Below are 9,481 nucleotides of genomic sequence, written 5' to 3'. Positions count from 1 at the left end.
ACGCAAAGTGTCTCATATCATAGATTTCACTTCCAGCTCCTTGGAAGATTCATTTCTTTGGCTAAAAGGAGAAGCTAGAGAGGAAGTCCAGGCAATGTTTAGGCAACTGAAATAAGGTCAGGCCAGGAGCAATGCTAACATCTTCCTCACAAGGGTGGGCACAGGGGGCTAATGGTCATGAGCTGATTTTCTAGAATCGTTAGCTGGGAGCACAGAAGCACTGATCCTGGATGCTCGAACCACCTCGGACCTCACTCATCCATACCACAGAGGTATAGCAGCAGTTTCTGGTAGTCACCCTTGGTGTCTTACTGGATGTAGTAATATAGGGACTTGTCACATTTCTTGAATTCAGATCTGATTTTCAGCATTTCCACTTCACTGCAGGAGATCGTGATTCTGATCAAGACCTTGTTGCATGTCCCCTTGACCTTCATGGAGTCATACAGTTGGTCAGCAAAATACAGGGGCTTGGTCTAGATATACTGGACCAGGTTCAGGAAAGCATTTTCCAGGTCTTATTGACTTCCTTCTTGATGCTCTCCAACATGTCATAAGGGCTGTAGCTCTTGTACCTTCCAAATACTTTCTGGCCATGACACACACTCCACTCGGCCATCAGGCTGATCTACTTGGGAACATCAGTTCCTTTCCTCTTCACTCCAGCACCATAAAGGTCATGGACATCTTGGTCAATCATTTCAGAATCAATGACAAAGCCATCTTCTGTTCTTCTACCCTTTGCAAGGGCAACTATCAGCTTGCAGAAGTCACCAGATGTGTCAGAAAAAAGTCCTTCTCCAGATCAGTCTTGTACATTGTCTTGTAGACTCTATCAATTTCTCGAAGCTCTTGGTTGATCCTTGAGCAGATGATCTCAATGAGAGAGTCCTCATCGGTCCCCAGCTCCTTCATGAAGTCCTTCAGCTGAAAAGCATCATACTGAGCGGTTGTTTTCAATAGGTTCAAATCACCCTCTCTAGGTGGTCAGATAAGGCTGACCTCAGTGCTGATGCAAGTTCCTTTTTGATCTTTTTCTGGTAGCCAAAGACAATGTCCTGCCTCTGTTCATTGCTGTGGTTGGTTGAAATGTTGACGTTTTGCCTGATGGCATTTCAAGGCATCCCGGTCAGCATCAAAGATGGTGTAGGCTTTGATTGACCTGCTCTTATTTGGGGGTATAGATTGATCACCCTCCAAGCTGAGTTTGCACAGAATGTTGTCAACAGCAGACATCTTGAAAGAAGGTGGGCCGGGTGCTGAAAGCTATGAGTGTCCCCAGATGCCAAGCTTTACTATATTCTAATAGGATTAACCATACATTAAATATTCTTTCCAAGTATTTCCTGGCTATTCTCAGTTTTTCTATTCTTTCATATAGACTTTATAATTCATTTGTCTAATTCTGGGGAAAATTTTGAGAAAATTTTTATTAAGGTTGTATTAAATTTATATTCATTTGGGGAGAAATAGCATTTTTATAATGATGAGTTTTCCTACTCAAGAATATGTTATTTTTTTTTCAATCTGTTCAAAGCTATTTTTATATCTTTCAGGAGTGCTTTACAATTTTTCTTTTATTTTTGCATATTTCTTATTAGTTCTATATCTAGGTACTTCAATTTGTCATTATATGCAGAGTCTTCTATTATACCTTCAAACTACTTATGGTTTATGTATATGAAGACTAACAATTTTAGTATGATAATTTTGTGTCCTGCAACTTTATTATCTTATGATTTGTACTACTTTTGCATTGATTCTTTTGGTTTTTCCAGATAGACAATTACATTATCAACAAAGTTTGCCTTTTCCTTTCCAGTTTTTACAAGTCTAATAGTTTTCTCTTGTTTAATTGCCTTAGCAAACATTCCAATGCAATATAAGATAATTGCAGAGGTAACAGGCATCCTTGTCTTGTTCCTGAATTGAGGGGAATGACTCCCTCAAGTATTTGACATTTGGCGATCAAACAAGATGTAGGCTTTTGAGTGATAAACACACATACATTTTTTTAGGTTAAAAAATATTTCCATGCTAATTTTTTATTGTACACTACATATTTGTACTTGAAAAACTATTTGTAGAGGACTAGGATGACATATCTTGCTACAGAGAGGACTTGTGTTGAGGCTAGGGAAAAAAAGCTATAGTCATAGCTTTTACCATAGCTTTTACCATAACTATACCATAGTCATGGGGACACTATTAAGAATCAAAACTAGCCCTATTCTGATGTTAAAGCTTTAGATTTCCTAGGCCTTTCACACATCCTGAAGAGAGGCTGCGGTTCACATGAGGGCTCATTTAGTTCTAGTCCAATTTTACTTTTAGGGGGCATTTCTTCAGGGTTTCAATCCCAAATTTTGGTGTGTCCCAGGCCCCCAACCTTGGCAGACTCTGGACCATGGCTTTTTCTCCCTAGCCTCAAGAGGTTTTTAAAAGCGCAGCTCAGCCCTGGCGGCTGTAGCTCAGTGGATTGAGCGCGGGCTGGGAACCAAAGTGTCCCAGGTTCAATTCCCAGCCACAGTACATTCCTGGGTTGCAGGCCATAACCCTCAGCAACCGCACATTGATGTTTCTCTCTCTATCTCCCTCCCCTCCCCCTCTAAAAATAAATAAATAAAATATTTTTTAAAAAATAAATAAATAAAAGCACAGCTCAGTATTTCAGTTCTCCTTTCAACATTTGCAACTCTTCCCCAGGACAAGAGTAGCTCCAAATATTAGGTTCATTCTCTTGATTTTTATCTTCTCCCAGACCTTGACCAGCAATTTCTCACAGCCTTATTAATTCTTTGATGATTTTAAAACTAAATTTTATATTTTATCCAGCAGTGCTTTACCTTTATTTTTAGCAAAAGAGTTGGTCTGAATCACCTGGCCCTCTGTTACTAAAAACAGCATTCCTATTTGATAAAACATGTTAAAAACAAATTAAAAATCAATAAAGAGAAAAAACAAAGGAAGCAGACTCTTTGAAGTCACATTTTTTAATGTGTGAAAGATTTCCAGATGTCTGAACTATCATTTAGAAATAGGTACTTCTCCATGAATAGCTAACAGTATAAACTTTTTATGACTAAAAACAAATAAAAATAATAAAGCTTCTTTCCATAGCATGCCCCCAAAATAGCATAATTTTATAGTCATGCCTTGACATTTTATCCAATTAACATATTACTTAAGCTTTCCTAGGATTATCTTTATGGCACAGAAAATATTTTTCTCTCCTAGGAAAATGCTAAGCTATTCCTTGATTCTCATCTGTTGCCTAAGCCATTTCTTCCAGAGAAGTCACTCTCTTCACATACAGAAGAAAAACACACAGAAATAACAACAAGCAAAAGAACTAACAACCAAAAAAAAAAAGCAATTACAAAAGAAATTTTAAAAGCATAAGGCACCATACACTTTTACGGGACTCTTTTGCCAAGTTTTGCAATCTAATTTTTTTCACACATATGAAGGTCACTCAGAGCATGCCTCATAGGTTTAATAATGGTACTTAGGAATTTCAAGCAATGACTTTTGTTACAGTTTAAAAAGCAACTACCCAGAAGATTGTGATTCCCATGGGCAGACAACTGGCTAATATATTTGGAACAAAATCTGAGGTTTAATGGGAATTGGCAGTGCTGAAACAGCACCTGAAGGTGGCAACTGTAGAGAAATTCAGGAGTTATGCAGAGGTGGGCCCATTTCATGTGGGGCCCAGAAGTGCTGTATTTGGCTGTTAATGTTCAAACACAATACCCATTATTAGGGATCTGTTTCAGCAACATAACATACTAAGGTGATACAGACAGGCCTTCCTTTCTACTGCAAACACATAGAAAAGTTCAATGTAATAGTTTTTGTTTTTCTTTTTTAGTATTTCAGATTCCAGCTGAAAAAGAAAGGATGGGAGATGATCAGGGGCCAGGAAGAAAGAGAGAAATCAAAACTAGAGTAGTAAGAGGGAGATGAAGCAACCCTGGGGTTTGGTGACCCACTAAAGATGGGACCCCAGACTTCCAGTCAAGATGGAGGCATAAGTAAACACACCTTGCCTCCTCACACAACTACAGAAAAATTACCACTAGACTACAAAACTGGTATCACCCAGAAATGTCAGAAAATTGAGCTGTATGGAAGTCCTACAACCAAGGATTTAAAGGGGCCACATTAATGCAGATGGGTAGGAGGAATGGAGAGGTGTGGAGGGGTACAGAGACATGGAACAGGTAGTTGCACATCCACATGTGGTACATAAAAATCAAGAGGGATACCTTGGGAGTGAGGAATCCCAGCCCCACACCAGACCACCCAGCCCAGCGTTCCAGCACCAGAAAGTTAAGTCCCCATAACTTCCAGCTGTAGAAACCAGTGGGGGTTGGGGTGGCTGAAGAATTTGCAGGACTCATGCGAAAATCCTCTTAAAGGGTCCACAACAGACTTAAGACTTATGCAGACCCACTCCCTGTGGGAGTCAACACCAGGGCAACAGCTGGATGGGCACCAGTGACAGATGGGGAGAAAGTGAAGTGACTGGTATTAGGGTGTTGCTGGGAGACATCTTCCTCCTAAGCAAAACTTCAGAGGCCAGGTAGTGGCATTTTCCTCTCTCTGAGCTATTCCCCATAGAGTCACAAAGCAGTGGCACAGTTTGCCCTGCCTCGATGATTATCAACTATACAACTTACAGGTGCAATTTTCTATAATAGGACATACTACTAAGACAGGGAGTCAAAGCAGCTCTACCTAATACACAGAAATAAACACAAGAAAGCTGCCAAAATGAGGAGATCAAGAAACATGGCCCAAATGAAAGAAACAGAAAAAAACTCCAGAAAAAGAGCTAAATGAAATGGAGATAAGCCACTTATCAGATGCAGAGTTCAAAACACTGGTTATCAGGATGCTCCCGGAGCTCAATAGGTACTTCAATGGCATAAACAGGACCCAGGTAGAAATGAAGTTAATAAAGAAAAACTAAAGTGAAATAAAGAAAAATCTACAAGGAACCAACAGTGGAGGAGATGAAGCTAAAAATCAACTCAACGATTTGGAACATATGGAAGAAAAAACATTCAAACACATAGCAAGAAGAAAAAAGAATTATAAGAAAAGCAAAGATAGGCTAAGGACCCTCTGGGACATCTTCAAATGTACCAACATCTGAATCATAAGGGCGCCAGAAGGAGAAGAGAAACAGCAAGAAATTGAAAACTTATTTGAAAAAATAATAAAAAAAAAAACTTCACTAATTTGACGAAAGCAATAGACATACAAGTCCAGGAAACACAGGGAGTCCCAAACAAGATGGACCCAAAGAGGACCACATCAAGACACATCATAATTAAAATGCCAAAGATTAAAGATAAAGGGAGAATCTTAAAAGCAGCAAGAGAAAAGCAGAGAATTACCTACAAAGGAGTTCCCATACGACTGTCAGCTGATTTCTCACAGCAATTTTACAAGCTAGCAGGGACTGGCAAAAGTATTCAAAATGATGAAAAGCAAGGACCTACAACCTAATTACTCTATCCAGCAAAACTATCATTTAGAATCTAAGGGCAGATTTAGAGCTTTGCAGACAAAGTAAAGCTAAAGGAGCTCATCATCACCAAGGCATTACTATATGAAATGTTATAGGGATTTATTTAAGAAAAGGAAGATGAAACTTTTGAACAGTAAAATAGCAATAAATTTATCCATAATGGAATCTTAACAAACTAATCAAACAAGCAGAACAGACACAGAATCAAATATGGAGAGTTTATCATTTGAAGGATTATTATTTGGGAAGGGGGATGGTGAGAATGGGGGAAATGGTGCAGTGATTAAGAAGTAAAAGTTGGTAGGTATAAAATAGACAAGAGGATGTTAAAGAACAGCATAAGAAATGGAGTAGCCAAAGAACTTATATGCATGACCCATGAACATAAATTAAGAGGGGATTGCTAGAGGGAATGGGGGTACTGGATGGAGGGGGAGGAATGTGGAAATATTGAGACAACTGTAATAGCATAATCAATAAAATATATATATTGTTTAAAGAGGCTACAGGAATCAAGACAGTGTTGTAATGACAGAGAGATTACCAAGGACACAAAGATCATCTAACAGAATGGAAAACCCAACTTGATTTTATATCCTGGCACATACATATGCACTATATATATTATGGATACATATATAATATATATTATGTTATTACATATATACATATATATTATAGTGTGTATTATAAAATATACACTATAAAATAAAATAATATTATGTTATATAACATTATGTTTGTCTATCTATTGTGTATGTGTATGCCAGGATTATTGTACTCTGGACTATTTTTAAAGTATGCATGTAGCTGTGGCTGGTGTGGCTCAGTGGACTGAGTGCCAACCTATAAACCATCAGTTAGGGTTGCAGGCCAGGTCACCAGTTGGGGCCATATGAAAGGCAACCACACATTGATGTTTCTCTCCCTCTCCTCCCTCCTTTCCCTTCTCTCTAAAAGTAAATAAATAAAATATTAAAAAAAATAAAATGTGGTCATATATCCAGAGGTTAAGAACACAAGCTTTGAATTTACTCAGACTTGGCTTTTGTCTGTTTTAAACTTGTATTGAAATATGTTGCATTTTACACATGTGTGCAAGAAAGTAAAAAAATAAAATTTAAATATACCAATGTATAAGTTTTAATAAAATGAAGACACTTATATTACCAGCCCCACTCTCAAGAAAAATTATTAGAACCACAGAAGTTTCCATTGTGATTACTACCCTGCACTAAGAGAAACCATTATTCTCTTGGAGGAAGGTAGTAGAACAATTTTATATGAGTGAAATGATACCATAAATTTATTTTGCTTTCTAATGAACTTCATATGAGCGAAATCATAATATATACAACTTTCTTTGCCAGGCTTCTTTTTTTCTGTATTACTTTGTGAGTTTTTCTATATCGTTAAACTTAGTTGTAATTAGTTCTTTTTCATGTTGTATTCTATTATTCCATTGTATAATTACAACAAATTTTACCCATTCTACTGTTGATGGCATATGAATAGCTTAAATTCAGGACTATTACAAATAGTGCAATTAACACTGTATAAACCTTGTATCTAACATATACGTGCCTTTCATTTGTGTCTGTATACCCTGGAATGGGTGCAATGTTTATGTTCATCTTTAGTATATAAATATATATCTGCTTTTGGGGGGGGGGGGCCTGTGTCTAAATGTATACCTTGGAATGGCATTACTTGTATACCTATTTTCAACCCTAGTAAATGCTATCAGTTAAATAATGAAAATTTAAAAAAAGAAAATTCTATATCCAGCTCATCTAAGAAGGACTGACAAGGGAAAAACATGTCCAAAGACTGAAAGTGCACGCCATGCAAACCTTCACCAAAAGAACTTCTAAAGGAGGTACTTGGTGAAAAGGAAACTGAAGCCAGAAGAACTGAATCTCAAGAAACAATAGATCCCTGGCTGGTGTGGCTAAGTGGATTGAGCGCTGGCCTGTAAACAGAAGGGTCACGGGTTCAATTCCCAGTCAAGGCATATACCTGGATTTCCAGTCAGGTCTCCAGTAGGCGGTGTGTGAGAGGCAACCACACATTGATGTTTCTCTCCCTCTCTTTCTTCCTCCCACTCTCTAAGCAATAAATAAATAAAGTCATTTTTAAAACGAAGAAACAATAGAGAGCCAAGAAATCAGTAAATATGTTGATATAAACTGGAGAAGCATAAACTCCAAATACTGTCTGTCATAATTATAATGAATAATTAATGACTTAGTTAAAATTAAGGTGAAAAAAAAATCCTCAACTCTAATTAGATGAAAAATGGATAGGATGGAACAGTTACTACCTCATAAGTTCCTGGCATCGAGGACAGCACACTATTGTCTGTCTTTGGTTTTGTTGAACCAGCATCTTTATTTAAAAAGAAAAAATGTCCATCCGTGACAGTCAGACCTTCTAGTTGCTGGCAACAGAAACTAACTGTGGTGATTTAAGCAGGAGTTTTATTAAAATATCAGTAGATTGGGGGGGGCCTCAGGAAAGGCTAGCCCTGAGCTTCAGGGCTGTGCAGGCAGGACCTCACAACAGTCAGGCTGCTCAGCTGGCTTAGTGGACACCACTGCCCTTGCAGCCTGCTCCACCTGCATGTGCTGTGGAATCCAACACACCACCCTAGAACCCGCGCTAGAACTGCCTGGGTCATCAGACCGCTGCAGCCGCCACTGCTGAGCCACAGCCAGCGCTTCCTGGGGCCCCTCCTAGAGCCAGAAGCCATCACCCAGGTAACTTGCTAGCACAGGACAGCTGCACAGCAAGCAGTGAGATTTTTCACTTTTAAAGAAAGAGGCAGGCTCAGCTTCCCAAAGATACAAGAGGAAGGGAACACCCAGAACAGATCATCCACTGGACCACTAAAAAAAAATGTACATGTGTGCACTATAACACTAAAATACTTGGAATAGGAAGTATAACTTCCTGTCGAGGGAAAGGGAAAATAAAGATAACCTAAGACAATAGAAGGCAGGAAAAGGGCAGCAGGGGTGGGGTGGGGTGGGGGGGGATGTTGCTAGTTTGCTAGGGTTGCAGTGAAATGTATCACAAACTGGGAGGCTTAAAAGGACAGATGTATTCTCTTACAGCTCTGGAGGCTACAAGTCCAAGATAAAGGTTTGGGAAGCTTGATTCCTTTTGGGAAGCTGAGGGAGAATTTGTTCCAGGCCCCTCCCCCTGCTACCACTGGCTGCCCACAGTCCGTGGCAGCATTCTTTGTCTTGTGGATGTATCCTTCTATTTTCTGCCTCCACCTTCACGTGGTGTTGCCTCTGTGTCTGGGTGTGTCTGAACTTTCCTCTTCTTACAAGGACACCAGTCACTGGATCAGGGCCCAGTGTAATCCAGCATGACCTCATTCTAATGTGATTATATCTGCAAAGACCCTGTTTCCAAATATCTCATTTACAGGTTCAGAGTAAACATGAATTTCAGGAGGACACTATTTGACCCAGCACAGGAGGTTTTAAAAAAAGGGTAGTAATCACCTGGAAGAAAACATATTAAAAATAGTGATATTTATTTTGACCCCCTGAAATTCTGATTCAGTCGACTGAAATAAGGAGAAAAATCTGCATTTAGCAAGCATCCAGGTGATTCTGCATGCTGAGAACGCCATTAACAAGACAGATAAATGGGAAGTGCTCTGTCAGTGGTGCTAGCACAAGGCTGCAGGAGGGGTACAGGGAAGGTGAGGGGAAATTAAAAGTGAGAAAGGTCAAGGTGATGGGCATTTGCAGCAGCAGAGCACAGCGCTCAACTCTAAAGGACCCAAGGTGTGAAATGGGGAGGAAGGTGACAAAGGCCAGGACCTTCAGTCTCTTTCTGTTTTTCTCTTCGGTCTGGGAAGAGCACTAAGAGCTTGTTTTTACATGTAATCATTAATGAGTACAAATTAACAACACTCAGTGA

At 39.2% G+C, this 9,481-nt stretch overlaps 1 pseudogene; it reads right to left on the bottom strand.

Annotated features, from left to right (window-relative positions):
• Positions 1 to 251: 251 nt before the first annotated feature.
• LOC123824044 lies at positions 252 to 1,251 on the bottom strand (annotated as a pseudogene).
• Between the last annotated feature and the right edge of the window lie 8,230 nt (positions 1,252 to 9,481).

The sequence above is a fragment of the Phyllostomus hastatus genome, unplaced genomic scaffold, assembly GCF_019186645.2.
Source record: "Phyllostomus hastatus isolate PE091 unplaced genomic scaffold, TTU_PhHast_1.1 phas_contig_524, whole genome shotgun sequence".
Classification (NCBI taxonomy): Eukaryota; Metazoa; Chordata; class Mammalia; order Chiroptera; family Phyllostomidae; genus Phyllostomus; species Phyllostomus hastatus.
Note: the sequence above shows the minus strand (reverse complement) of the source record. Positions and strands in the feature narration are given on the sequence as shown.